We start from the raw sequence: 26,779 nt of genomic DNA on the forward strand, positions 1-26,779 counted from the left end.
CCCCACCCATGTGGCTGGAGCTGCGGAGCATGCAGAGCCTCGGCCCTGTGCATTCGCTTCCACTTCTTAGTTTGGAAGCTGGCATCTTCGTGTCTGGGCTCAGATGACTGAAGCCCAAGGCGCATCACAGGGCTGTTCCTCGCCCGTCTGTCCAGTTCAGCTCCGTCTCCGGGCGAGAGTCACGGGTGAGAACACTCACTCGACAGCTAAGCAATGGCTCCAAGGAGGCCCGAAGTCCCAGAAGGTCAAGGGCAGACTGTCATGGTGGTCCCAGCCCCCTGCGTCTGCGCTGCCTGTTGACCTAGTTCACCCTTGTGCTGTCTGCTTCCACCTCAGTCCCTGTTACAGGACACTCGGGCATCAGCGTGGTGTGTGCTGAACAAATGGCATCTTTTGTCCTCTGGGCTCCATCTAGGCAGCTTCACCTGGGCCTCCCTGCCTCCCCTTGACCCCGTCCACCCCTGATCTGTTTGCTGTCTCCCCAGTCCTACTTTTCCAGGGGGTCACAGAACTCGAATCAGAACACGGAGCCTGTTCAGATGGGCTTTTCCACTTAGTAACATGCATTTAGGTTTCCGCTTGAGAGCTTTTCATGGCTTGGGAGCCCATTCCTTTTTAAACGGCTGCATTACATCGCGTCGCCTGGAAGGACCAGTTTTTTATTGGACACCTGCTGGAGCACACCTTGCTTCTAAGTTTCGGCAATTATAAAAAAAGCTGTAATCTATACCCATGGGCAAGTTTTGGTGTAGACATAGGTTTTCAAAGTCTGGGTAAATTCCAACGAGTGTGATTCGGGTTCATGTGGTAAGAGTGTGTTTGACTTTGTAAGAAGCACCAAACCTTCTCCCAAAGTGGCTGTTCCGTGTTGCGCTCCCACCGGCAGTGGGTGGAGGTCCTCCCAGCCCCACCCTCACCCACATCGGTGTCCACGTCGTGGCCCTTCGGTGTGTGCAGGTTGCCCGCTGTCGTCTGGATGCGTGACTCCTTAGCAGCTTGTGCCGTCGAGCTCCCCCTTCTCCTGGGCTGCTTCGCTGCCTGAGGGTCTTTGCTGCTGTGTCTGTTCAGGCCTTTTAAGTGCACGGGCTGCTTTCTTAACAGCTGAGTCACAGCCCTTCCATATTTTGGATAACTGTCCTTTACCAGATGTGTGACTTGGGAATATTTCCTCCTGTCCCTGTCTTGTGTTCTCATTGTCTTCACAGTGTCTTTCACAGAAGAAAAGGTGTTCATTTTAGTGAGGTCCCGCTTACCCAGTCTTCCTTTCTCAGATCATTCCGTGGCTGTGTCTGCGGCGTCCTCGGATAGAAAGTCACCTGGAGTTGCTTCTGCTTCCTTGAGGGCTGGTCTGTGGGGGTAGCAGGGAGGCAGAGGGAGGGGGTGCAGAGCTTCAGGTGGAAAGAGGGTGAGACCCAGCTGGCCCCTTCATAAGCACAGATGCCCCTGCCCTTCGGTGACAGCTTGGGGTCAGAGGGGAAATTAAATCACAGAGACTCAACTGCAGAAGAGGCCATATTTTGGGCGGTGAGACAGTGTTGAATAAAAAGAAAAAAAGAGAAAAAAATGAAAGGTTGTCCACATGGGGCATTCTCAGGATGTGCTGGGGCAGAGTGTCGGATTCTGCACATTTATCTTAAATGTGTTAAGCAAACAGAGGCTTTTATTTCCAAGGCTTGATGCTTAAGTTTAGATTTCAAAGTGTACTTTGCATTCTAAAGATGTTAGTATTTTTTCTAACTCATTGAAAGATTCTGGTGTAAAAATTAGAAGGAAGGCTAACAGTTTAATCTGTGTGGGTTGGAAGCGGACAGTAAGAGGCATGGGGACTGTGCAGGAGATGCCCCACCCAAAGGACAGAGTTCGCTGAGTGTGATTTAACAAGACATACTGGAATCAGGGCGACGCCCCCACGCAAAGGCACAGCTCGCTGTCCCAGCAAACGGAAGAAACAGGAGGCTGTGGTGCGCCCTCTGGGGCAGCCAAATCTCCATCCTGGCAGCGTCTCAGGTTCCAAAGAGATTCGGGCTTGCAGGACCGCGACAGGTGGGCTGACTGATGACCAGCGCTGAGCGTTCCCAAGATTTGACTTAAATAAGGTGAAGTCTGGCTCGGCTGTATTTGCCACAGTAACTGTACTAATGACGTGCGATGCCGTGACATGGCAGTTTGCACGTGAGCTGAAGGGCAGGGGATGGCCGGACCTCAATTTCTGGAGAAGACAACGCGTTTCCACTGCAGCACACAGAATTCAGCTTGCTTGGTTTCGTTTTTACTTGTTTCTGTCACTTTGTGAAAAACGTGCCCACTTTAAGAAGACTCCCGAGTCAATATTAATTATTTAGGAGGCTGTCAGGTCCCAGTCCTTGAAAGGTAGCCTGTGATTTCTGGGAGCTTCTCCCATGGGCTCACTGTGCTCAGTGGGCGCTCAGTCACCCTGCGTCTGTGCCTCCTTTGGCCGCCCTGCGGGTGGCGCACGTTAGCGGAAGCTCTGTTCCTAGGAGAGGGGTGAACGTAGAGCTAAGTTTGCTGTGTGCCTATGGTTAACAAAGGCTTCGTCTGCTTATCTACATTATTAACAAAGGCCTTTTTTCTTTTTGACATTCCTGCTGTGCTATTATCACACGTAAGAGTCAGCTTCAGTTCCTTGATAGCACCCAGCCATCCTGGTGTGTGGATTCCTACGGACGGGCTGCGTGCACAGCACACCCTGGGTGAGGGCAGCTCTCCCTCTTGAGGCAGCTTCTCTTTGTAGTGCCAAGGGTTTGTTGGTAAAATCAGGCAGTCTTTAAGAACGCCCCGTTTTACACTTGTGACCAGTCTTTGGGGCTGAACGTACCGCTTGTCCTTTGTCCTTCCTGTGACGTGGGCTCCCCTTTCCCCACATTCTTGCCTGCACTTGTTAATCCTTGCCTTTTGGATGGTGGCCTCTCAGACAGGGACCCAGAGGGACTCGGGCTTCTGTGAGGATGAGGACACAGGGACGGGGCCGAGCAGAGGGGCTCTATGAGCATGGGCCTTCTGTGTGGAAGAGTCCTTGGACCCTGGGCTTTGGGGGGTGGCACCAAGCTGGCAGGAGTGCCCCCACATCCATTGCCTGTCAGGGCAAGCCGGGCACGGCCCAGTACCAGCTCCCCTGAAGTCCCAGGGCTTTGCATCGGAAATGACAGCACCGGATTCCAGCCAGCTGCTTAAACCCACCTCCCTCAGCTGGTTAGTCTTCAAATCCCAGACCTCTGAAGCCTCTGAGCCTCCCTGTCTCCTTGGCCTGTCTTCCCCAGAGGCCTCCTTCCTCTGACCTTGGAGACCCCCAGGGCTGGGGGGAGAGGGGGGCAGCTGCCTCCTTGATGCCCTTTGATTAATTTTAAGAACTAAGGCAGGTGCCCCAGAGGCTCAGCACATCAGGCCCTGCTCCTCATGCTTCCGCTTTGGGGGCTTCCAGTGAGTCGTCGGAGACACCACATCCTTACGCCCTTTGCAAAACCATGTCCTCTACCTGCACTTTGTTTCTCATGTTGCCCCCGATTCTGAAGACCTGCAGCTGGAAGCCTGGTCACTGCCCCACGCCTGCAGGTGCCTGTCCTGAAGCTGGCCAAGCCTGGCAGGCACCCTTGTTTGGGGTCTGGGAAGATCTGCCCCCCCGAGGCATGCCAGGGCTGGGAAATCCCGGGACGAGCCAGGTGTGCGCCTCTCCCAGACCCCTCATGTCAGACTCGAAGGGACCCCCTGGCACATGGCTGCTCTGGGGAATCCACAGGGGTCTTGACCCCAGAATAGCCCCCCTCCGCCCAGGGCCTCCCCCGCCATTTCCCTTACTCCCTTCTGTCCACTCAGGCACAGTGTTCCGAGGGTCTAGCTCCCTGTGATCCTGAATTTTTTAAACTCCTGTCCTTTGATCAGAGTGACATTTCACTCAGTCTTAGCCCAGTCATCCCGTACCCCTTGCAAGCAGCTGTCAAGGATGCCCCTCCTGGTGCTCAGGCCACGTAGAGTCCCCCCTTGGTGTTCTGGCCACATGTGGACATCCCCCACCCCTGCCCCAGATTCCTGGTGCTCAGGCCACATGTGATTCCCTCCCTCACGTGGGGACGGGGCCAGAGAACGGGATGCAGCACGTGATGGGGGCACTTCTGCCACCAGGTCACAAAGCCCAGGACACTGCTGCCTTCTCGTTTTCCTGCCTTGGAGGAGAAGGCGCCTGGCGGAACAGGCCCCTTGCCTCGGAGGCAGAAGGCCTCCGAGCCGGGGTCCTGGGCGTGAGTCCTGCTGGCGATCTGGGGCAGCCACAGTCCCCGCTGACCCTGGGCTGTGGAGGGGGCCTCCCAGCCGTGCCTGGGTCTGGCCCACAGGACATGTGGCACATGTCGTGCAGGCATGGATATGGATGACAGACGGCCCAGATGAGATGTGGCCCTGGTCCCAGTGCATGCAAACCTCGGCGTCTGAGGGCACGGCCTGCTGGCATGTGGTCGGCTCGTCAGCGGCCAGGATGTGCTGGCAGTCACGGCCTCGAAGCCTCGCCCATAGGCACTCAGGGAGCAGCTGGGGTGGCCTCCCCTTCAGCACCTGGCCCCCGACACCTGCCACAGTGTCCCCACCTACCCGTGTCCCTTTCTCCTTGATAAGTGAGCAGTTACCAGGTGTGTGCCCTGCACTCGGCAGTGACAGTCCCAGTTCCCCATGGCTTCGGCTGTGCCTCCGACACTCCAGGACTGCCTGTGCTGCCACGTCCTGCCTCAGACCACCTGGCCCAGCCCAGGCAGGGAGGGTGATGCTCTGACGTCCCCCAGAAGGACACGGGCCACTGCCCTAGGGCTGTCGGGGTTGGGGGCAGGATGCTGGTCATCCGCCTGAGGCCCTGCAGCACAGCCCCACCGGTGTCGGAGGGTCCTCGCGGCACATGGGGTCAGTGGGAACATGCTGTGGACTCGCCAGCCTGATGCAGTGTCTTGGCTCTGCTGCTTTAGTGAATTTGGGTTAAATTCTCACCCTCCCAGAGCCCCAGTTTCAGTTGAAAAGGACTGGCTCATACCTACCCTCATCACTGCTGAGAACATTAGGGGAAATGGTGAAAAACATGCACCTGATTTGGGGTCTGGCCTGTTGGCATTACTCAATAAGGGACAGCACGTCCCTGGGCATTTAATGGTCTCTGAACACCCACGTAGTGCCTACTAGCCGGGTAATGATTTCCATGCAGGTATGACCCAGATACTACAAAAACATCGAATGATACAAAAGTACTGTTAGTTTATTCAGATGGCTTGTGTCCTTTTCCCTGTGTCCTCCCCAGGGCACCCAGAACAGCGTCCTGGGCGATTGGAGGGACTGTCCCGTTTGTTCTGGGGGTGGTTCAGAAGCGCGGAGCCTACAACAGCAGAGAGCGCGGTCTGCCCTGAATACAGCTTCAAAAGGCTGTTCGGTGAACGCAGTGGCATGAAGTCAGAAAAAAATGATTTTCTTTCTACGAAGACAGGCACGCTGTTTCGGGAAGACGGCATGACAGTAGTATCGATTCCTGTAACAGCCCTGTGGTTTCTGAGAGCTCAGGATTGCACCTCAAGGTACGCTTCCCTCCTTCGCCTGCAGGTGTGCTCCTAATTCAATAAAGATGCATTTCAGAGTCATTTTGAAAATATTACCTCATTGATGTGGGCGCAAGTTTGCCAGGAACTGTGAACTGCACAAGCCTAAAACGTGTCCAGTAAAACCCAGACATCACTGTGGTCTCTGGCCCCGCCCCCAAGACTTGGGCGGGTGGAGCTCGAGTTAAGAACATTTATTAGCACATCTGTGACCACCCGTTGGCTGAAGTACCTTGACCCCCAGGTCAGCACCTTCTTTTTAAAATTCTTTTTGCCAAATCTGCATTAGAGAAAAATGCCACTGGTTCGTAAATCTATAGGTACAAATGCACAGGTATTATATTGCTATATTTTCCATATAGAGAAAAATATTCTAAATACTTAAATCTGAGTTATGTTTTGGTATTTCTAAGACACAAGTTGGCAGGATTTCACTTTTTACAAACAACTCTTTCATGAGACTAATGTGAGCTTTTGGGATGTGGTGACTTCTCTGCAAGAAGAGCAATGACTAAGAAAGTAGAATTGTCACCTCTGCAAAATTCTGGCCAGAAATAATGGCTCCTGTACTTATAGGTTACAGCTCAAATCTGTTCTATGAGTAGAAATGTTTTAATGCTTTTACAGCTTATGAATGAAATGCACATGTTGCTGGGGTTTGAAGCCCTTGGATGGTCGCTGATCACTCACACCCGGTGTGGACGTGCCCCACGCTGACGCCTGCGTGCCCCGCAGCCTGGGCATTTCCTTAACCTCCTGAGCAGTCCGTCTCTTAGGTGTGAAGTTAATTGCAAAGCTGATCGTCCAGTCCATTTCCCTTCGTTTAGGGGGTGGATCGGGTGGTGTGCCCAGTGGGTCATGCAGCTGCTGCGACAAGCCAGCCCGGAGATCCGCTGCCCTCACACAGCCCTACCTGCTCCCAGGTACTCCCAGATCCAGGGCGTGGGGACAGCAAGATCAGGGCTGTGTCAGGAGTGCGCCTGCCTCTGCTGGGTGTCACTGAGGGTTTGCATGGATCCCACCTAGACGCGGGGATGCGCAGCCCCAGGGAGAAGAGCTGGGCCACCCAGCGCGGCTCTGGAGGCACTGGTTTCGAAGGTTTGCAGGAAATGCACACCATATGTGCGAATATTTGCCAGCTGACCCATGTTGTCTCTTTCCCTTGGCAAAACCGTATTTGTATTTATGCTAATATGTGTTTTAAAAATAAATATTTACTATAAAATATGTATAATATATACTGTAAATATATATACAATATATGTAAAAATATATATATAATGGTAAAAAAAGTTTCCAGTTGTAACTATTTTAAACTGCAGGGAGCCTGATATCATATTGTGACATTGTGATTCAACAATAAGAAATGCTATTGGGTCTTCACCTGTGTCTGGTGCAGAGCTCCTTAAGACCCTAAGGCTGGAGAGCCATGAAGGTGTCTTTTGTTATGTTGATAAGTGACTTTCAGCAGTCCCCTGAGGGTGGGGCCTGGTGCCCTCGGGAGGGGAGGGACGGCTGGAGGCTGAGTTCAGTGGCTTAGGGCCAATTCCATTTCATTAATCATGCCAGAGTACTGGAGCCTCCGTAAAAACCCAAAAGGTCAGGGTCTGGAGAGTTTCTGGGCTGGTGAACCTGTGGGGATGTGGGGAGAGCAGCACGCTGGGAGGGGCCGCGGGGGGCCATGCCCCACCTTGCGCTCTGTGTCTCTCTCCCATTGCCTGTTAATCCACTAAGGAAAATGTCTGAGTTCTGTGAGTTGCTCTTGCGAATTGGTTGGACCCCGGCTAGGAGGTGTGGGAACCTCCGACCTGTACAGTTGAAGCACAGGCAACCAGCTGCACAGGAGACTGGCACCCGCAGCGGGTGGGGCAGCCCTCAGGACTGGGCCCTGAACCTCCAGGTAGATCCAGGTCTGAACTGTAAGGGTGCCCGGCTGGAGCAGGAGAGTCGCTTGGCATGGGAAAGCCCCTCAGTGGAATCTGGTGTCGGAATCGTAAATGCAGTTTAAATTTGTTTTATTTCATTGGTGTGTTCATATAGTTAACCTTTATTTACTCAATCACTCTATAGTTACATATTTCATAATTACTCTGGGCAACAGACGCGAAGATTCTAGCCCAGAACGGGGAAAGCAAAGCGGGCGCCTGGCTGTCTTCCCTGAGTTGGCCGCATGAGGACATGGTCAGTGGGGACAAAGATACAGGGAACCGGATCCATGCTTCCTGTGGACGGAGCCGGAGTGAGAAAGATTTAGAGAAAAGATGCTTGGTGAGATAAAAAAATCGCATTGAACTGTTTTGCCATTTCATCACTGAGGCTGTGGTGATTCCTAACAGCACATGTGGGGACTTATGTGACTGTCAATCACGCTTTGATTGCTGACCTCAGGGAACCAGAGTTGGAAACCCAAGTACTCTCCCAGGGAAACCCTCTCCGCCCCTGAATCCAGACATGGCATCCACTCCTGGGCATTGATAGATACTGATTCCTCGTTCTCTAAAACCAAGTTTGTAATGACACATTTAAATTGACTTTTATACAAAGCACACACAAAAATAAACTCCAGTCTAACCTATAATGGAAGATGACAGACAGGCCTATAACTCCGGCCCAGCTGTGCCACGCAGAGTCAGAGCCCCTCCTCACCCTTGTTGCCAAGCCCGGAGCAGCGTCCAGGCCAGTACGCTCCCCGCCACCTGCTGATGATGCGCGCCCCGGCCGCGGCTGCCTCTGCCCTGGCGCTCCTGGCCCTCAAACCTTGTGATGCTCCATTTTGGTTTAAAGCTCTATCCATTTCCCCCTCAACCACAGTAAGAAGTGGTGTGCAGGGCTGGACACCAGGAAATAAACCAACCCAGACCAAGTCCCAGGGCTGAGCATTCGGGTTGGTGCTGGCGATGCGCTGTGGGGTCATTGTGGGGAGCCTGAGGGCTGGCCAGGACCCGCAGGTCCTGCTCTGTCCACGGCAGGCGTGGGAGGGAAGGGGCTCATCATCTGGCCGTGCAGGTTTTCTGGGCATGAGTCACTCTGGAATCGGCTGCGATTCACTTAGCCAGCAGTCCCGGAGGCCGCCGGGCAGCCTGGGTATCTGTGTCAAGGCCTTGGGTCTCCTGCTGCAGAGGGCTTCCACAACATGTGGGCCACAGGGAACGCAGCGGCCTCCAGAAACTGTACTCTGGTGGGTGACAGAGGAGGCCGGTGGCCGTGGATGTGGCCACGGCGGACTGCATGGTTGAGCAGCCCAGGTCTGTGTGCTTGGAGTCCAAATAGCCAGAGTGCCTCTAAATTGGCGGCTGCACACAGCCCTGCTCCGCCCACCCTGGCTGCCCTGCTGTCCCTTGGGACTTGTCTGGGTCCCCTCCACTGGAACTGAGCTGCCTGGTGCCCCAGGGTTTACGGGTACAAGCGCTTTGGGGACTGTGTCCCTGCACTGATGCGGCTGTGGCCTTGTGTGTGTGGCCCTGTAGGTAATCTTGATTCACGTCTGCATATTCTTTTGCTCAAAGAAGGTATTAGCTCGGGTCCCAAAAACGTGGGTCTGCCTCTGCTCGGTTGGTCCAGGGAGGGTCGAAGTCTAGGTCTGGAGTAGGGCCTGTTTTCAAAGCCCATGGTCCCGTTTTCGCAGTCATCTCTGACTTACTAGTTCACAAAGCTTATCTTTGGCAGTAACAATTAGCAGCTGATAAATTCATGAAATAAGATTTCAGTCTCTTAGGCCAGCAGATCTCAGATTAAGTTCAAAGGGCATAATGGGTAAACAGAGATGATTTTCCTGAAGGGCCCGCACCCTACTCAGGTGTGTAACGCAATAGCTTGTCTCCCGGATGTGGCCCATCGGTGTCGGGACCGGCTGTGCCCACCGAGGTCCCAGAGCAGCGGCTGGGCTGCCGGGCTCTCTGCCCATCGTGCTTCCTCGACTGAAAACCACTGCCCACATGCCAGCCACGGGAATATAGTTGAAAAGGGAATGTGCTCTGTGCGCCTCTCCCAGATCCAATTTGGCACCTGAGCTCCTCCTGCGATTTCTGTGCCCAGGAAACGCGTCCTCATCTCACAGCTGACCCTCCCCTGCGAAGGAGCTGGAGGCAAACCTGGGCAGAGCCGAGGACACCAGATCTCATCCATGACTGCCGCTGACGTGGGTGGGTTCAGGGGCCTGGGTCCTCAGTGGAATGGAATGAGCTTGCCTTGGCTTCTGGAACCTTCTCAGCGCATGTTTGCAGATACCCGGGCATCTGGTGCCGAGGTGTCTCAGAGGTCAGCTGAGGCCACCTGGAGAGTTTTGAGCCCATACGCTTGGGGCACGGTGATGTGCAGGTGAGAAGGGGGATTCTCAGGCCGTCCCTAGATCTCACTGACAGCAGGATGCAGGCTTGACGTTCCTCATTCTGGAATGAATGAAGAGCACATCCTAGTGGATTACGGGGCCTGTTTTGCCTTGTGACCCCTGTGCTATTCTGATGGCTGAGAGGATTGCTGAGGGTCTGGGAGGCACACTACTTAGGGGGCAAGTGCCATCCTGCCCACCTGGCCGCCACTGCGCTGGTGTTCCTGTCCCCCTTTGGCCAGTTCTGCCGGCCGCTGTTCACACTGCCCCTTGTAGACCTGTGACCTCCTGGGAAGGGGGAGCCCTTGTCCGTCCGAGCTGGAGACACCTGCAGGTCTCATGGCTGACCTTTCCCCCGAGCATCACACCTTTGAGTAAAGTCTCCCCGTTGTCAGCCGGGTTCCTTTCTTCTTTGGCTCCTCTTTACCTGCATGTTACCAGGTGAGCCCTTGCACCACCCAAGCTAAGGTGCACTCTCTCTTCCAGAAGCACACGCACCGGCTGTGCTTCGTCACAGGGAATAACTGGCTGCGGGGCTGCCGCCCCTCCTGAAGAGCCAGCAGTACTGAAGCAGAGTCACAGCAGCAGGGGCCCCAGAGCTTTCCTGTCAACAAACAGTGCAGGCGTGGGGACAAACGGAGCTGCCTCCAGCCGGGGAGCTCAGGCTCCTGGTCTGCGGCAGGGCCCGTCCCCACGGCATCTGGCTGGGTGGGGACACGGGATCCCGGGGCAGAGAAACACAGGGAAACCACCAGCTTCCAGACGGAGAAGATGAGGAAGGTTTCTAAATGCCAGGAAGGTGACAAGGCCACGTGCTGAGCAGCGCCTGGGGGTGTGCCCCGCAGGTTCACCTGCAACAATATGTACAGCATCTTGTTTACCTCGAGTTTACCTTTCCTTCAAGTGTCAGAGGTTGCCCTAAGATTCCTGTGTCTGAATCGGGGTCAAGGCACCTCTCCGTTCAGCTCTGGAGTCAGTGTTGGCTTGTCTCTTCAGATGAAAGGACTCTGTGGATAAAGTGAAGGTTCCTGTGGCCAGGATTCTCACCTGGCCCTGGTCGGCTAGCTCACTACACGCTTGTGGGCAATGAGTTGTTATTGACTCTATATAAAGAGCTCTGCCCAGTGCTCTAGGTGACACGGTGGCATAGCTGCAAGGCTGCAGGAGAGCAGAGCAGAGGCTGGAGTGGTGACAGCGCCGAGGACAGAGGCCCAGAGGACGGCTGTGCAGGATGACTGTGCAGAGAGGCCCAGAGGCAGAGACCAGCTTGCTGCATGCAGACTCGCTCTGAATGAATGGGATTTTAGTGATTGACCTGCTAGCGTGGAAAGAAGTTGGATATAACCCTTTCACCCCAACAACGTTTTACTGTCATTTCTCTGGTCACACGGAATCCACAGTGAACTTGCCCGGGGCTGAAGCCCACTGGCAAGACAGACTCCAAGTGTCGGTTTGCGGTGATGAATGGAGGTCACAGCGACAAGCATGTGTAGAGGCACAGGTGTGGACAGGGAGCCCCAGAGAAGCCCCAGGCGCCCCCGGCTCAGGTCGTCTCTGCAGCAGGGTCTGGTCAGCATGGGACGCCACAGGCAACGCTCTGCGGACGGAGGTGGGGGCTGCAGGGAGGTGCGTGGGTGCGCAGTGGGGCTAACAGCACTCTGGGGCCGCCAGATGGCAGATGGGGCTAGTGTTCTAAGTCCCTTACCTTGATGATGCTAAAGTTCTCATTTTAAATAGCAAACTGAACATACCATTTGAGAACAGGATCATAAAACCCTTTTCATTCATAGTATTATGAAAACCAATTTTACAGTATAAGAAGGATTTCAGTCATTGTGAAACAATATATAAATGTAAAGTTGGGATTTTTTAAAACCAGCTCACCCACAATAGCACATTAAATGTGTCAATGACAGCTATTTAAAATAATAGATTCAAGGTATTAGTAATACAATCAACTTAGAGACTTTAATTCACTTTTCATCCAAATGGGAAATCTCAGTCCTGTGCAAGGATATAATAAATAAGGAGGTGGACAGCGCGGCGAACGTCACCGAAGGGTGAACCTTATCGCCTTCCCACCTCGTACATCCCTCTCGGGTCAGCCGTTCGGGAAAGGGCCGGACAGGCCGCTGGGCTGATTGCATCCGCAGATGCGGGGACACGGCCTGGGGCTGGCGTGTCGTTGACCTCATCCCGCGTCCGCCGGGAGGGACTCGTCCGTGTGGGCCGACACCGAGGCGAGGCGAGGGGCCCCGTCTGTAGCTCAGCAGATTCCAAGCCCGGGGGTGGGAACAAACGGCAAGGCTGCGAACTGCGAACGCGGAAAGCCCGGTGACCCGGGGGCACCTCGGGACGCAGCACCAGGGCGGAGCCGCCGCCACTGCGAGGAAGAAACGCCGGCGGCCAGGCCTCTGGCAAGAGCGAGGGAGACCGTTTTAGCGGGAAAATCCCGGGGTCCCGCCTGGCGGCAGGGGAGCGGGACCGCCGGTGGAGCTGCAGCCGAGCCCAGAGCCCCGGCCGGGGCCTCGCCCCCCCCTGCTCCCCGCTCACCTGCCGCTCGCTGCTCCCCCTCCGGGGCTCCGTCTGTCCCGAAAGGACCTCCAGCTAATCGATCAGCAGCCGGAGCCCGGTGCCCCGAGCCATGGATAAGGAACGTTGGTAGAAATCTTGGCTGGGCAAGATTCACTGTTTGGCTTTTTGGTATTTGAGATAGAAAATGAAGAAATAAGGAAACACATCTAAATGGAAGTAATGCGTAGATATGCCCTCATGTTTCCAGTCTGGTGGTACCCCCGGCCTGTCCTTGGGGGCCGCCCAGGGTCAGATCCCCAAAGCCTCCCCAGTCTCTGAGGCCACCCTGGTGACGTCCCCGTGGCACTGCCCATGGCTTCCAGGGTGGGGCCTCTTGGCCAGCCTCAGGGCAGATGGGGCTGGGAGCCCCCGCAGCTCAGGGGCAGGCCCCCAGCACCCAGCACACTCTGAGGATGTAGACAGCTGAGGCAGCACACCTCCAGCTCCGACATATTGTCCTGGTAATGTCCTTCTGTCTGGTGACAGGATTGCAAACAGCCATTTACAGGTGATAGTTGTCAAGTCACCGATCAGAGTAAGAACGGAGCCCAGGAGGGAATTGGGGCAGATGGATGGAGAGTGGGTGTGGGACTGAGAGCCCAGCCCCTGGCCAGCAGCTGCTCAGTGACCAGCTGCACGTGGCTCTCAGCTGCATCAGCTCATTTAGTCAGTCAGCAAACCCTGGCCAGACAGAAGGACTAGAACCAGAGGTGAGACTCAGGCCTCTTCCTCTGAGCAGACCTGCTCTATGAGGAAATTACATGAAAAGCAGGTCATTCTGGATTGTGACTGGGAAGCAGGCCCACCTGTGGTGGAGCCACTGGGGACAGGGAACCTCCTAGAGATGTTGTGGGGACAGGATGATGGGGGCGGGCGAGGGAAGGACACAGGAGGCTCAGCAAAGGCCCCCAAAGGGTGGTGTCAGAGAGGCTGTGTGGGTGCAGGTGCAGTGGGAGAGGAAGGCAAAGGGGTGCAGGTGAGCCCTAGGATAGAGTCAGGCAGGTGCGCTGTGGGGAGGTGGGGATGGAGGGGTAGGGGGATGGGGTAGTGGTGGGGATTCTACATCTGTTAGGTCAAAATTGTTCATTTTGTTACTCAAATAATCTTTGGCAAAATGTGATACACACACAACAAGCAATGTATCAAGACAGATTTAGTGTAATCCCAGAAAGGAACAGATAGCTTTAATATTATAAGCATATTAGTGTAATGAAAACTGCTATCAAACTAAAAAGAAAAGTGAACACATGATCTTCCTGATGGGTAGAGAAAAAGCAGCTTTTGAACAAATTACATACTCATTTCTGATTTTTAAAAATAACTCTTATGAAACCAAAAGAACTATACATTTTAGAAAACTGTTGAAGATTATTTACCAGAAAAATAGAGCAAATACCATACTTAATTAGAAGAGAGCTTGATATGACCACTAATAGCATTTCAACTCAACACTACACCTCAGGTGACAATCCATTCTGTAAACCAAGAAGATAAAAGTTAAAATGATTTTAAAACATAAACCCTATTACTACTTGTAGATGATATTTGTTCACTCAGTAAAACCAAGAGAATATAGTGCAGAAAATTATCACTTTTTATTGGACAAAACTAAAGAACAATCAAAGGATCCATGTACAGTGTTCATGGACAGGAATTCTTAGTATAAGAAAGACTCTGCTCCTCAGTGAATCTATAAATTCTCTGTAGTCCTAATAAAAATCCTGAAGGTTTTTAGTTGGATCTTGAAAACTTTATTTAAACTTTGAAAAAAAATGGCACTGTGACTTCCTGCTAGGTATCAAGATATATTAGAAAGCTGAAGTGAGCTCATATGGTCTACAGGGAATTGGTTTCTACAGTGTGGAGAAAGAACGTAAAACAATACAGAACTGACAAAAACCCAATATAAAGATGGGTAAAGGACGCAAAAAGTCTGCATAGAAGAGAAATCCCCAAGGATCCATAAGTGTTTTGAAAAATATGGGAAAATTTACCAGTAATCAGGGTGGTGCAAAATGACATTTGACACTCATAAGGTGGTTAAAAATGTACAAGTGCAGAAATACCACATTCTGGTCACTCAGTACCTCAAGTCACATCATGTCTCATGCATAGATGTGCAAAATGCAAATGGCTCAATCACCAAAGGCAGATAAAGGCACATATTTAAAAATCGTGAGTACAGTGATAGATTTGTGATGCAGCGATTTTCCTCCTGCATCTGTCCCCGAGGGATCACACGTGCCCCAGGGAGGCATCCAGACACCCTCATGGCAGCATTATCTATAGGAGAGGAATACTGGAAATGTCAGCGACCCTTACAGGAGAATGGAAAAATATACTGCTGAGAGTTACAGTGTTTTATTATCTGTTAGGTACTGTTCTTCTGTAGAGAAACTAAGTCATCCTAACTGTATTCTACAAGATTGGAAGATACCAGATTACTGTGACTCAATGTTCTGCCCTTGGTGGAACTGTTTGTTTCATGAATGTTGCTCTTAAATGAATCCCTCTGTCCGTCCCTCCCTCCCTCTCTAACCCTCACAGACTCTCTCCAGTTGTAAAATGAAGACATTTCTTACGCTTTCAATTCTCCTGCAATCCAAGCAAATAAAACCAAACCAGTATTTCTGATCATATATCGTTTGAAGTGAGAAAACCTAGTATCTTAAAATATAGGTTTCCTACTTGGAGAAAATATCCCAGATTTTTAAATTGGTTTTAGTGATCCTGGACCTGCTAGTGGCCTCCAGATCTTTAAACAGTGATTCGGTTGTTCCGCTTCTACAAATTCTTCATGGAGGGAGACGGTGGATATTCAGCTGATGCCTCCTCCACATTAAAATTTGTTATCCTCATCTTTTTGGGTTATATCTTCTTCCACAATAAAGGTGTTTCCACTTTTATGGAAAAAAAACTGGAAAGTAAGAATCCTTCATGTAACTTCCATGGGCAGCAGAGGCTGAATTGTCCTCCAGGATACACACTGAGGAAGTTGTTTTCCCCTGGCTTTAAGTAATAAACATCTTTCCCTTTCAAGTTCTACTGTTTCATACATGTTAGTTTCAAGGTAGTGATCATTCAATACATGACATCTCTGTTTAAGACAAACTATTTTTTGCCACTTCTGAATCTGGGAGTTGCTATTTCTTTATTTGTGAAGCAATTTTACTGCATTTTGTTTAATAACTACAAAACCATGTGAATTACATTCCTAGTTACCAGAGCTAGCTATTTATTCATAGTAAAAGCACCCAGCATGGGTTGATAACTGGTGCTTTTGTTACTAGTATGACCGTTACTTTGTTTAGTCATAATAGAATTTATTCTGTTTAATTGTTGATGGGTTTGTCTTCCTACGAGACTGTAACTTCTTGAGTGCAAGAACTCTGCCTACTTTCTTTACCACTGAATTCTTACTGGCGCACAGCAGGGAAATTAGCATTCAATGAATTGTGTACAGCAAAGTGAGCTTCTACGACTGCATCTGTTGGCACGGAAACATCGCACAAGCACCACTGAACCACAGTAACACCTCCCTAGGGTCCCATGTGGTGCAGTCAAACCTTATGTTACTTCCCGGTTTGCATCTGTAACAACACATGGAAATGCACACACGAGAAAGGCAAACGCCCGCCAGAACTCATCACCTCTGCTGGGCTGACAGTGGGAGCTGGAGGTCATTTCTAACGCCTTATTCCTTATCTTGTGTGCTGGGCACAAAGCAGGGGTGCATGAAGGGCACGATCCAGGCCACAGGGGCAACGTCTGTGGAGAATTTAAAAACAATAAATGTCACCATAAGACATTGCTTTCCTAAAGCTTGCAATTCTAGACAATTTTTTTTTATTTTGGTATCATTAATATACAATTACATGAGCAACATTGCAGTTACTAGACTCCCCCCATTATCCAATCGCCACCACATACCCCGTTACAGTCACTGACCATCAGCATAGTAAGATGCTATAGAGTCACTACTTGTCTTCTCTGTGTTGTACAACCTTCCCCGTGCCCTGACCCCCCCCTACATAATGTGTGCTAATCATAATGCCCCCTTTTTCCCCTTATCCCTCCCTTCCCACCCATCCTCCCCAGTCCCTTTCCCTTTGGTAACTGTTAGTCCATTCTTGGGTTCTGTGAGTCGGCTGCTGTTTTGTTCCTTCAGTTTTTGCTTTGTTCTTATACTCCACATGTGAGTGAAATCATTTGGTACTTGTCTTTCTCCGTCTGGCTTATTTCACTGAGCATAACACCCTCTAGCTCCATCCATGTTGTTGCAAATGGTAGGATTTGTTTTCTTCTTATGGCTGAATAATATTCCATTGTGTATATGTACCACATCTTCTTTATCTATTCATCTACTGATGGACACTTAGGTTGCTTCCATTTCTTTGCTATTATAAATAGTACTGAGATAAACATAGGGGTGTATCTGTCTTTTTCAAACTGGGTTCATGCATTCTAAGGGTAGGTTCCTAAGAGTGGAATTGCTGGGTCAAATGGTATTTCTATTTTGAGTTTTTTGAGGAACCTCCATACTGCTTTCCACAATGGTTGAAGTAGTTTACATTCCCACCAGCAGTGTAGGAGGGTTCCCCTTTCTCCACAACCTCGCCAACATTTGCTGTTGTTTGTCTTTTGGATGGTGGCCATCCTTACTGGTGTGAGGTGATATCTCATTGTAGTTTTAATTTGAATTTCTCTGATAACTAGCGATGTGGAGCATCTTTTCATGTGTCTGTTGGCCATCTGAATTTCTTCTTTGGAGAAGTTTCTGTTAAGATCCTCTGCCCATTTTTTAATTGGATTATTTGCTTTTTGTTTGTTGAGGTGCATGAGCTCTTTATCTACTTTGGATGTCAACCCCTTATTGGATATGTCATTTATGAATATATTCTCCCATACTGTAGGATGCCTTTTGTTCTACTGATGGTGTCCTTTGCTGTACAGAAGCTTTTTAGTTTGATATAGTCCACTTGTTCATTTTTGCTTTATTTCCCTTGCCCAGGGAGATATGTTCATGAAGAAGTTGCTTATGTTTATGTCCAAGAGAGTTTTGCCTATGTTTTCTTCTAAGAGTTTTATGGTTTCATGGCTTACATTCAGGTATTTGATCCATTTCGAGTTTACTTTTGTGTATCAAGTTAGGCAGTAATCCAGTTTCATTGTCTTGCATGTAGCTGTCCAGTTTTGCCAGCACCAGCTGTTGAATAGGCTGTCATTTCCCCATTGTATATCCATGGCTCCTTTATTATTGTATATTAATTGACCATTTATGTTTGGGTTAATGTTTGGAGTCTCTACTCTGTTCCACTGGTCTATGGTTCTGTTTTTGTGCCAGTACCAAATTGTCTTGATTTCTGTGGCTTTGTAGTAGAGCTTGAAGTTGGGAAGTGTGATTCCCCCTGCTTTATTCTTCCTTCTCAGGATTGCTTTAGCTATTTGGGGTCTTTTGTGGTTTCGTATGAATTTTAGAACTATTTTTTCCAGTTCATTGAAGAATGCTCTTGGTATTTTGATAGGCATTGCATTGAATCTGTCAATTGCTTTAGGCAGGATGGCCATTTTGACAATATTAATTCTTCCTACCCAAGAGCATGGGATGACTTTCCATTTATTAGTGTCCTCTTTAATTTCTCCTAAGAGTGTTTTGTAGTTTTCAGGGTATAAGTCTTTCACTTCCTTGGTTAGGTTTATTCCCAGGTATTTTATTCTTTTTGATGCAATTGTGAATGGAATTGTTTTCCTGATTTCTCTTTCTATTAGTTCATCGTTAGTGTATAGGAAAGCAACAGATTTCTGTGTATTAATTTTGTATCCTGCAACTTTGCTGAATTCAGATATTAGATCTAGTAGTTTTGGAGTGCATTCGTTAGGGTTTTTTATGTACAATGTCATGTCATCTGCAAACAGTGACAGTTTGGCTTCTTTCTTACCAATCTGCCTTGTATTTCTTTATGTTGTCTGATTGCCATGGCTAGGACCTCCAGAACTATGTTGAATAAAAGTGGGGAGAGTGGGCATCCCTGTCTTGTTCCCGATCTTAGAGGAAAAGCTTTCAGCTTCTTGCTGTTATGTATGATGTTGGCTGTGGGTTTGTCATATGTGGCCTTTATCATGTTGAGGCACTTGCCCTCTATACCCATTTTGTTGAGAGTTTCTATCATGTATGGATGTTGAGTTTTGTCGAATGCTTTTTCAGCATTTATGGAGATGATCATGTGGTTTTTGTCCTTCTTTTTGTTGATGTGATGGATGATGTCAGTGGATTTTTCGATTGTTGTACCATCCTTGCATCCCTGGGATGAATCCCACTTCATCATGGTATATGATCCTCTTGATGTATTTTTGAATTTGGTTTGCTAATATTTTGTTGAGTATTTTTGCATCTATGTTCATCAGGGATACTAGTCTCTAGTTTTCTTTTTTTGTGGTGTTTTTGCCTGGTTTTGGTATTAGAGTGATGCTGGCTTCATAGAATGAGTTTGGAAGTATTCCCTCCTCTTCTATTTTTTGGAAAACTTTAAGGAGAATGGTTATTAGGTCTTCTCTAAATGTCTCATAAAATTCATCAGTGAATCCATCTGGTCTGGGAGTTTTGTTCTAGGGTAGTTTTTTGATTATCTATTCATTTTCATTGCTGACAATTGGTCTGTTTAGATTTTCTGTTTCTTCTTTGGTCAGTCTTGGAAGGGTTTATTTTTCTGGAAAGTTGTCCATTTCTTCTAGGTTATCCAGCATTTATAGACAATTTAAGGGATAATATACCTGACCCAGTTCAAATGTTTCATTGATGTAAATAAGTTCTGAACAATTGCTTTAGTTTGATAATTATACAGGATAGCTTCAAATTTGCATTTGTATGACTTATACTTTACTAGTTCCTCAATTCAGGAAGATGTCATTTCAGAGAACCTCCAGGTGGGCAGTCTGCCCAGCCACCTGCTAGGTCTGCTATGTGCACCCTGTCCGGGGCATGTGCACACTAGGGACTGGGTCTCCTGGCAGTTGCTGTGTCTCTGGCCCCAGAGTCAGGTTACTGCACTTAAATGGCAGATCAGAAATGGGCAGTGACCGCAGAACCACAGTCCAGAGAAGGACAAAGTGTGGCCTTGGGCGGCAGGAGACTCCGGAGGAAGCCAGATGCAGGGCAGAACCTCGGAATTCTCCACGGAGTGGGTGCTCCTTCAGGAACAGGGCAAATGAAGTCATTCAGCCATATTCCCTAGTTTATGAGAAGGTGAAACACCTTGGTAGTTCTATGGGACATATTAGAAAATCTTGACAGATAGCCTGTGGAAGATGTGCTGGTGGAAGTGCCTTAATTCTGGGAGCATTTGAACACATCTAGAATTGATCCTGAAATGGCAATGTGGATAGCATCACAATTTCTGGAATTTATTGTTAAATGGGATATTTATGAATCTTGACCAAAATTATCTTAATGCTTAAGACATTTCCTATGTCCTTGTATACCTGTTGCTTCATCCAAAGAAAAAAAAAAGAAAGAAAAAGAAAAAAAAACAAATTAAAATAACTGAAATGTGCTTTCCTGATGCCTGTGGGAAGATTGGCAGCTCCAGGCTTCACATCCAGGACATGTAATTATATGAGAGGGTCAGGATGTACATGCAGAAGACACTGAGTCATTTGTGAAAGTCGAGCCTTAAAAACAGAGCCTTCAGTGTAGCTACTTATTACTGTGACAGGATGACATTTAATACACATTCTAACCTTTTTTCAAAAATGTGTCAAAACGATTAAATATTTATTATATTATATTTTTCTTTTATGTCCTTAATTTCAATTTAGTGGCATCATTATATATACAAAGTTCAGTGAAAGAAAGTTTTCCCTGGCTGCATCTCCTTTCTGGACATTATTATTATTTGGTTTATTTCCTGTTATGGAAAATAAATCTATTTTTAATAGAGGGGTGTGTTCTTCAAATAAACACAGTTTGCCATTGGTGCAAAGGCGTTACAATATATTATACTGATTCTGCAAGTCATAAATAGTTTAATAAATAAACATATTTAAAAAATATAAGTGAGAGGAAAGCAGTTTTTTAGGGAAGTTTGTTGTTAAGCTGAACAGAGAAAGTGGAATTCAGCTATACTTATATATGATCCAGGCATATATATTTGAAAATATTCACATATATAAAATACATACATAAATTTGATAGATGAAGGATACATTATATTACATAGCTAGAGTTTTAAAGATAGCTACAAATTGAAGCAATAATTATTCATTAAAATTTTTTAGATATTTAAAGAGTAAGATAATTGGTAAATATATCATTGAAAGAAACCTTCTATATTAACTTCATGTTTCACTTCTTTTTCTGAAAGTCCTGTTAGGAATGTCATGCTGTAAATTATTATACTCTTACTGTAGTCTATTTTACAGTATTGAAAAGAAAAAGTATACTATAGATATACATTTTATGGTGTCAAAATGTTCACAATACACAAATTCCAATGGCTTTGAAACTACGTGATTTTGTAACCTTGGAAGATTAGGGTTATTTTTAAATTTGCACATAAATTAAAATTTAAAAAATGTATTGCGGTCTTACCATTTCAAAGTGGGTTAATCTGAATTACATACCCTACAACTGCACTGTGATTTCAAAATTCCTTTGAGTCACCTATTTTTACACGCCTGCTGACTTGGATTAGTGACAAGACATAAAAACAGCCCCAAGAGAGTCGGGTGGCGGCGATCAATGTGTTATGTGTGTGCTGTGCTGACATAACCTCCCTGCGAGCGGCTGAACTCCTGAACCGCACCCTCTGCTTCCTGCTCACGACCCACCTGCTCCCGGCACCAGGCGCTCGGGGCCTCAGGTGCTGGTGACCTTCAGGAGTTGCACAATGCTTAACACTGTCCTCCTTGTGTCGCCCTGCAGGTGACTGTCGGAAGGACTGTTTGGCTGCGCTGCGGTGGGCCCGCCCGAGAGCCCCAGGGCAGCTCTGAGTTCATGCACTTGGCATTACTGAGCAAGAGCGGGAAGGAACCCAGGGAGATGAGCAGCTACTATGTGATTTCAAAAAGGGACCGACCTGTGCTGCCAAATGCGATCATGGCCTCACTTCTTCCTACGCGACACCATGAAAACACGGCCCGTTTGCCACAGCGGAGGCACAGAGCCTGGTTGGACCACTTGTTTGGTACAGAATACTTTGATTTAAAATAACTCCACTTGTTTAACTTTTCAAGTGTTTGCTTGTTTAGCATATTTATTGACTGTCCACAGCCTGGAAGGAACTTTGAAAGGTACTTACATAAAAAAATATGCTTCATGTTACTTAGATTGATCAGAACTCCCAGAGTCAGGTTTTAAAGATAAATGTGGTTGTAGGAGTCACGGCCTTGTATACAGTTATTAATGGGGTCACCCAATATGATTTTTGCGGTTGGTTTAAGGTAGCTTTTATCATAAATGGGTGTAAGATTGTAAATGTTAATGTAAAGATCAAATAAATCTTTTCACTTGCCTGAGTGTTGTAATACAACACAGTGCTTAGCTTCCTACTACCGAGCCTCCTGCTAGAGAAATCCATCTTGGGCCTGGAAGGTGACTCAAAGTGTAGGAATTTTGGGTCTGTGTTTGATGGCAGGGTTCATCACAGAGTCCTTCTGTGAAGTGTCTTTGACAGGCTCTTGTCAAGCTATGCCAGCACTATTGTGACAGAGTTCTCAACCCTGTAGCAGACTTGGGAACATTTACACAGATCATGATGTGGTAGGTCTTGAAATCCTGAAAGAATTCATGGGCATAGCATTCTGATTTAATCTTCACCATTGCAGGTTGTTCATTCTTTTAAATTTGTCTATATTGGATATTTACACATAATCAGGTTTTAAAAACTTTAAATGAATTTTGTCCAACTGTATTTTTTCACAGTTGCCCATTTTATTGGTATTTTCACTGTCACTGGTATTTGGCTACATCTCCAATGTGGTAGCCACCCCCAAACCTGTCGGCCCTTTAGCATCGCCTGGCTCAGCTCTTACAGAGACAGAGCACCTCCCCGGCTGGTGGTCGGAGGGCTTCTCCTCTGCCCTGGTGCCGGTGGCCAGTCGCGTCTGATACTCCACGGCCACGGGCCAACCACGATTCTGAGCATTCCTGTTTCCTCCCTTGCGAATTACGAGGTCACACCCTTTGCCCTTTTTCAATTATGTTTTTTCTTTTGATTTGCAGAATATCTTTATGTATTATAGATATTAATCTTCTATTTATGATGTTTTTAGCAAAGTCTATTTAGCAGGATTGTAAGAAGTAATCTATATTAAGGTGATCAATAATAAAATACTTTCAAGTAGCATTCATAACGTAAGGCAGTGTCTGAGTAATCTGGTGTGAGTGTCAGAGTCAATACAACCCATTGTTCTGCTCTTTACCACTGTGAAAACATAACACGCAGAACCCTTTGGAAGCCTTTCAATAGAACAGTCAGGTCACTCTGCAAACGCACATGTGAAAACAGGCTCGGCTCGTGAGTTTGGTTGCACTGAGCCCTGTGAATGAAGGCTTGTAAAAGGCTTTCTAAAAATTGAAGTATAGTTGACATACAATATTATACTGGTTTCAGGTGTACAACATTATTATGTACATTAGGAAACGTTCACCACCGTTCAGAGTAGTTGACCAGCTCTCCCCATACAAAGATGTTACAATATTATTGACTATATATATTTTTTTGGTATATCATTAATCTACAATTACATGAGGAACATTATGTTTACTAGACTCCCCCCATCAACAAGTTCCCCCCCCACATACCCCATTGCAGTCACTGTGCATCAGCGTAGTAAGATGCTGTAGAATCAGTACCTGTCCTCTCCGTGTTGCACAGCCTTCCCATACCTTACCCCCCACATTATACATGCTAATCCTAATGCCCCCTTTCTTCCCCCCCTTATCCTTCCCTTCCCACCCATCCTCCCCAGTCCCTTTCCCTTTGGTAACTGTTAGTCCATTCTTGGGTTCTGTGAGTCTGCTGCTGTTTTGTTCCTTCAGTTTTCCTTTGTTCTTATGCTCCACAGATGAGTGACTTCATTTGGTATTTGTCTTTCTCCTCCTGCCTTATTTCACTGAGCATAATACCCTCTAGCTCCATCCATGTTATTGCAAATGGTAGGATTTGTTTTCTTCTTATGGCTGAATAATATTCCATTGTGTATATGTACCACCTCTTCTTTATTCATTCATCTACTGATGGACACTTAGGTTGCTTCCATTTCTTGGCTATTTTTGTAAATAGTGCTGCAATAAACATAGGGGTGCATATGGCTTTTTCAAACTGGGCTGCTGCATTCTTAGGGTAAATTCCTAGGAGTGGAATTCCTAGGTCAAACGGTATTTCTATTTTGAGTTTTTTGAGGAATCTCCATACTGGTTTCCACAATGGTTGAACTAATTTACACTCCCACCAGCAGTGTAGGAGGGTTCCCCTTTCTGCACATCCTCGCCAACATTTGTTGTTGTTTGTCTTTTGGATGGTGGCGATCCTTACTGGTGTGAGGTGATATCTCATTGTGGTTTTAATTTGCATTTCTCTGATGACAAGCAATGTGGAGCATCTTTTCATGTGTCTGTTGGCCATCTGAATTTCTTCTTTAGAGAACTGTCTATTCAGCTCCTCTGCCCATTTTTTAATTGGATTATTTGCTTTTTGTTTGTTGAGGTGTGTGAGCTCTTTATATATTTTGGATGTCAACCCTTTATCGGATCTGTCATTTATGAATATATTCTCCCATACTGTAGGATGCCTTTTTATTCTATTGGTGGTGTCCTTTGCTGTACAGAAGCTTTACAGTTTGATGTAGTCCCACTTGTTCAATTTTGCTTTTGTTTTCCTTGCCCGGGGTGATATGTTCATGAGGAAGTCACCCATGTTTATGTCCAAGAGAGTTTTTGCCTATGTTTTTTTCTAAGAGTTTTATGGTTTTATGGCTTACATTCAGGTCTTTGATCCATTTCGAATTCACTTTTCTGTATGGGGTTAGACAGTGATCCAGTTTCTTTCTCTTGCATGTAGCTGTCCAGTTTTGCCAGCACCATCTGTTGAAGAGACTGTCATTTCCCCATTGTATGTCCATGGCTCCTTTATCATATATTAATTAACCATATATGTTTGTGTTAATATCTGGAGTCTCTATTCTGTTCCACTGGTCTGTGGGTCTGTTCTTGTGCCAGTACCAAATTGTCTTGATTACTGTGGCTTTGTAGTAGAGCTTGAAGTTGGGAAGCATAATCCCCCCTGCTTTATTCTTCCTTCTCAGGATTGCTTTGGCTGTTTGGAGTGTTTTGTGGTTCCATATGAATTTTAAAACTATTTGTTCCAGTTCGTTGAAGAATACTGTTGGTATTTTGATAGGCATTGCATTGAATCTGTAGATTGCTTTAGGCAGGATGGCCATTTTGACAGTATTAATTCTTCCTACCCAAGAGCATGGGATGAGTTTCCATTTGTTAGTGTCCTCTTTAATTTCTCTTAAGAGTGTCTTGTAGTTTTCAGGGTATAGGTCTTTCACTTCCTTGGTTAGGTTTATTCCTAGGTATTTTATTCTTTGTGATGCAATTGTGAATGGAATTGTATTCCTGATTTCTCTTTCTATTAGTTCATCATTAGTGTATAGGAAAGCAACAGAATTCTATGTATTAATTTTGTATCCTGCAACTTTGCTGAATTCAGATATTAGTTCTAGTAGTTTTGGAATGGAGTTCTTAGGGATTTTTATGTATAATTTCATGTCATCCCTCTAGTACTATGTTAAATAACAGTGGGTAGAGTGGGCATCCCTGTCTTGTTCCTGATCTCAGAGGAAAAGCTTTCAGCTTCTTGCTGTTAAGTATGATGTTGGCTGTGGGTTTATCATATATGGCCTTTATTATGTTGAGGTACTTGCCCTCTATACCCATTTTGTTGAGAGTTTTTATCATGAATAGATGTTGAATTTTGTCGAATGCTTTTTCAGCGTCTTTGGAGATGATCATATGGTTTTTGTCCTTTTTGTTTATGTGGTGGATGATGTTAATAGGTTTTCAAATGTTGTACCATCCTTACATCCCTGAGATGAATCCCAGAGGATCATGGTGTAAGATCCTCTTGATGTATTTTTGAATTCAGTTTGCTAATATTTTGTTGAGTATTTTTGCATCTATGTTCATCAGGGATATTGGTCTGTAATTTTCTTTTTTGGTAGGTTCTTTGTCTGGTTTTGGTATTAGAGTGATGCTGGCTTCATAGAATGAGTTTGAAAGTATTCCCTCCTTTTCTATTTTTTGGAAAACTTTAAGGAGAATGGATATTATGTGTTCTCTGTATGTCTGATAAAATTCAGCAGTGAGTCCATCTGGACTGGGGGTTTTGTTCTTGGGTAGTTTTTTGATTACCACTTCAGTTTCATTGCTGGTAATTGGTCTGTTTAGATTTTCTGTTTCTTCCTTGGTCAGTCTTGGAAGGTTGTATTTTTATAGGATGCTGTCCATTTCTTCTAGGTTTTCCAGCTTGTTAGCATATAGATTCTCATAGTATTCTCTAATAATTTTTTGTATTTATGTGGGGTCTTTCATGATTTTTCCTTTCTCATTTATGATTCTGTTGATGTGTGTAGATTCTCTTTTTCTCTTAATAAGTCTGGCTAGGGGCTTACCTATTTTTTTATTTTTTCAAATAGCCAGCTCTTGGTTTCATTGATTTTTTATATTGTTTCATTCTTCTCAATTTTATTTATTTATTCTCTGATCTTTATTATGTCCCTCCTTCTGCTGACTTTGGGCCTCATTTGTTCTTCTTTTTCCAGTTTCAATAATTGTGACTTTAGACTATTCATGTAGGATTGTTCTTCCTTCTTTAAGTAGGGCTGGATTGCTATAAACTTTCCTCTTAGAACTGCCTTCGCTGCATCCCACAGAAGTTGGGGCTTTATGCTGTTGTTGTCATTTGTCTCCATATATTGCTTGATCTCTGTTTTAATTTGGTCATTGATCCATTGATTACTTAGGAGCATGTTGTTAAGCCTCCATGTGTTTGTGAGCCTTTTTGTTTTCTTTGTACAATTTATTCCTAGTTTTATGCCTTTGTGGGCTGAAAAGTTGGTTGGTAGAATTTCAATCTTTTTGAATTTACTGAGGCTCTTTTTGTGGCCTTGTATGTGGTCTATTCTAGAAATTGTTCCATGTGCTCTTGAGAAGAATGTGTATCCTGTTGCTTTTGGATGTAGAGTTCTGTAGATGTCTGTTAGGTCCATCTGTTCTAGTGTGTTGTTCAGT

At 46.7% G+C, this 26,779-nt stretch overlaps 1 long non-coding RNA gene across 1 annotated transcript in view; it reads left to right on the forward strand.

The window, feature by feature from the left end:
- Positions 1-4,438: 4,438 nt before the first annotated feature.
- The window catches only part of LOC118973924 (uncharacterized), a 30,601-nt gene continuing 8,260 nt past the window's right edge, over positions 4,439-26,779 (forward strand). Inside the window, exons 1-2 of the long non-coding RNA XR_005063460.2 lie at positions 4,439-5,561; positions 21,404-21,665. This is a non-coding gene — a long non-coding RNA (uncharacterized lncRNA). The remainder of the gene's footprint in view (positions 5,562-21,403; positions 21,666-26,779) is intronic.

The sequence above is a fragment of the Manis javanica genome, chromosome 1 (genome assembly GCF_040802235.1).
Source record: "Manis javanica isolate MJ-LG chromosome 1, MJ_LKY, whole genome shotgun sequence".
Lineage (NCBI taxonomy): Eukaryota > Metazoa > Chordata > Mammalia > Pholidota > Manidae > Manis > Manis javanica.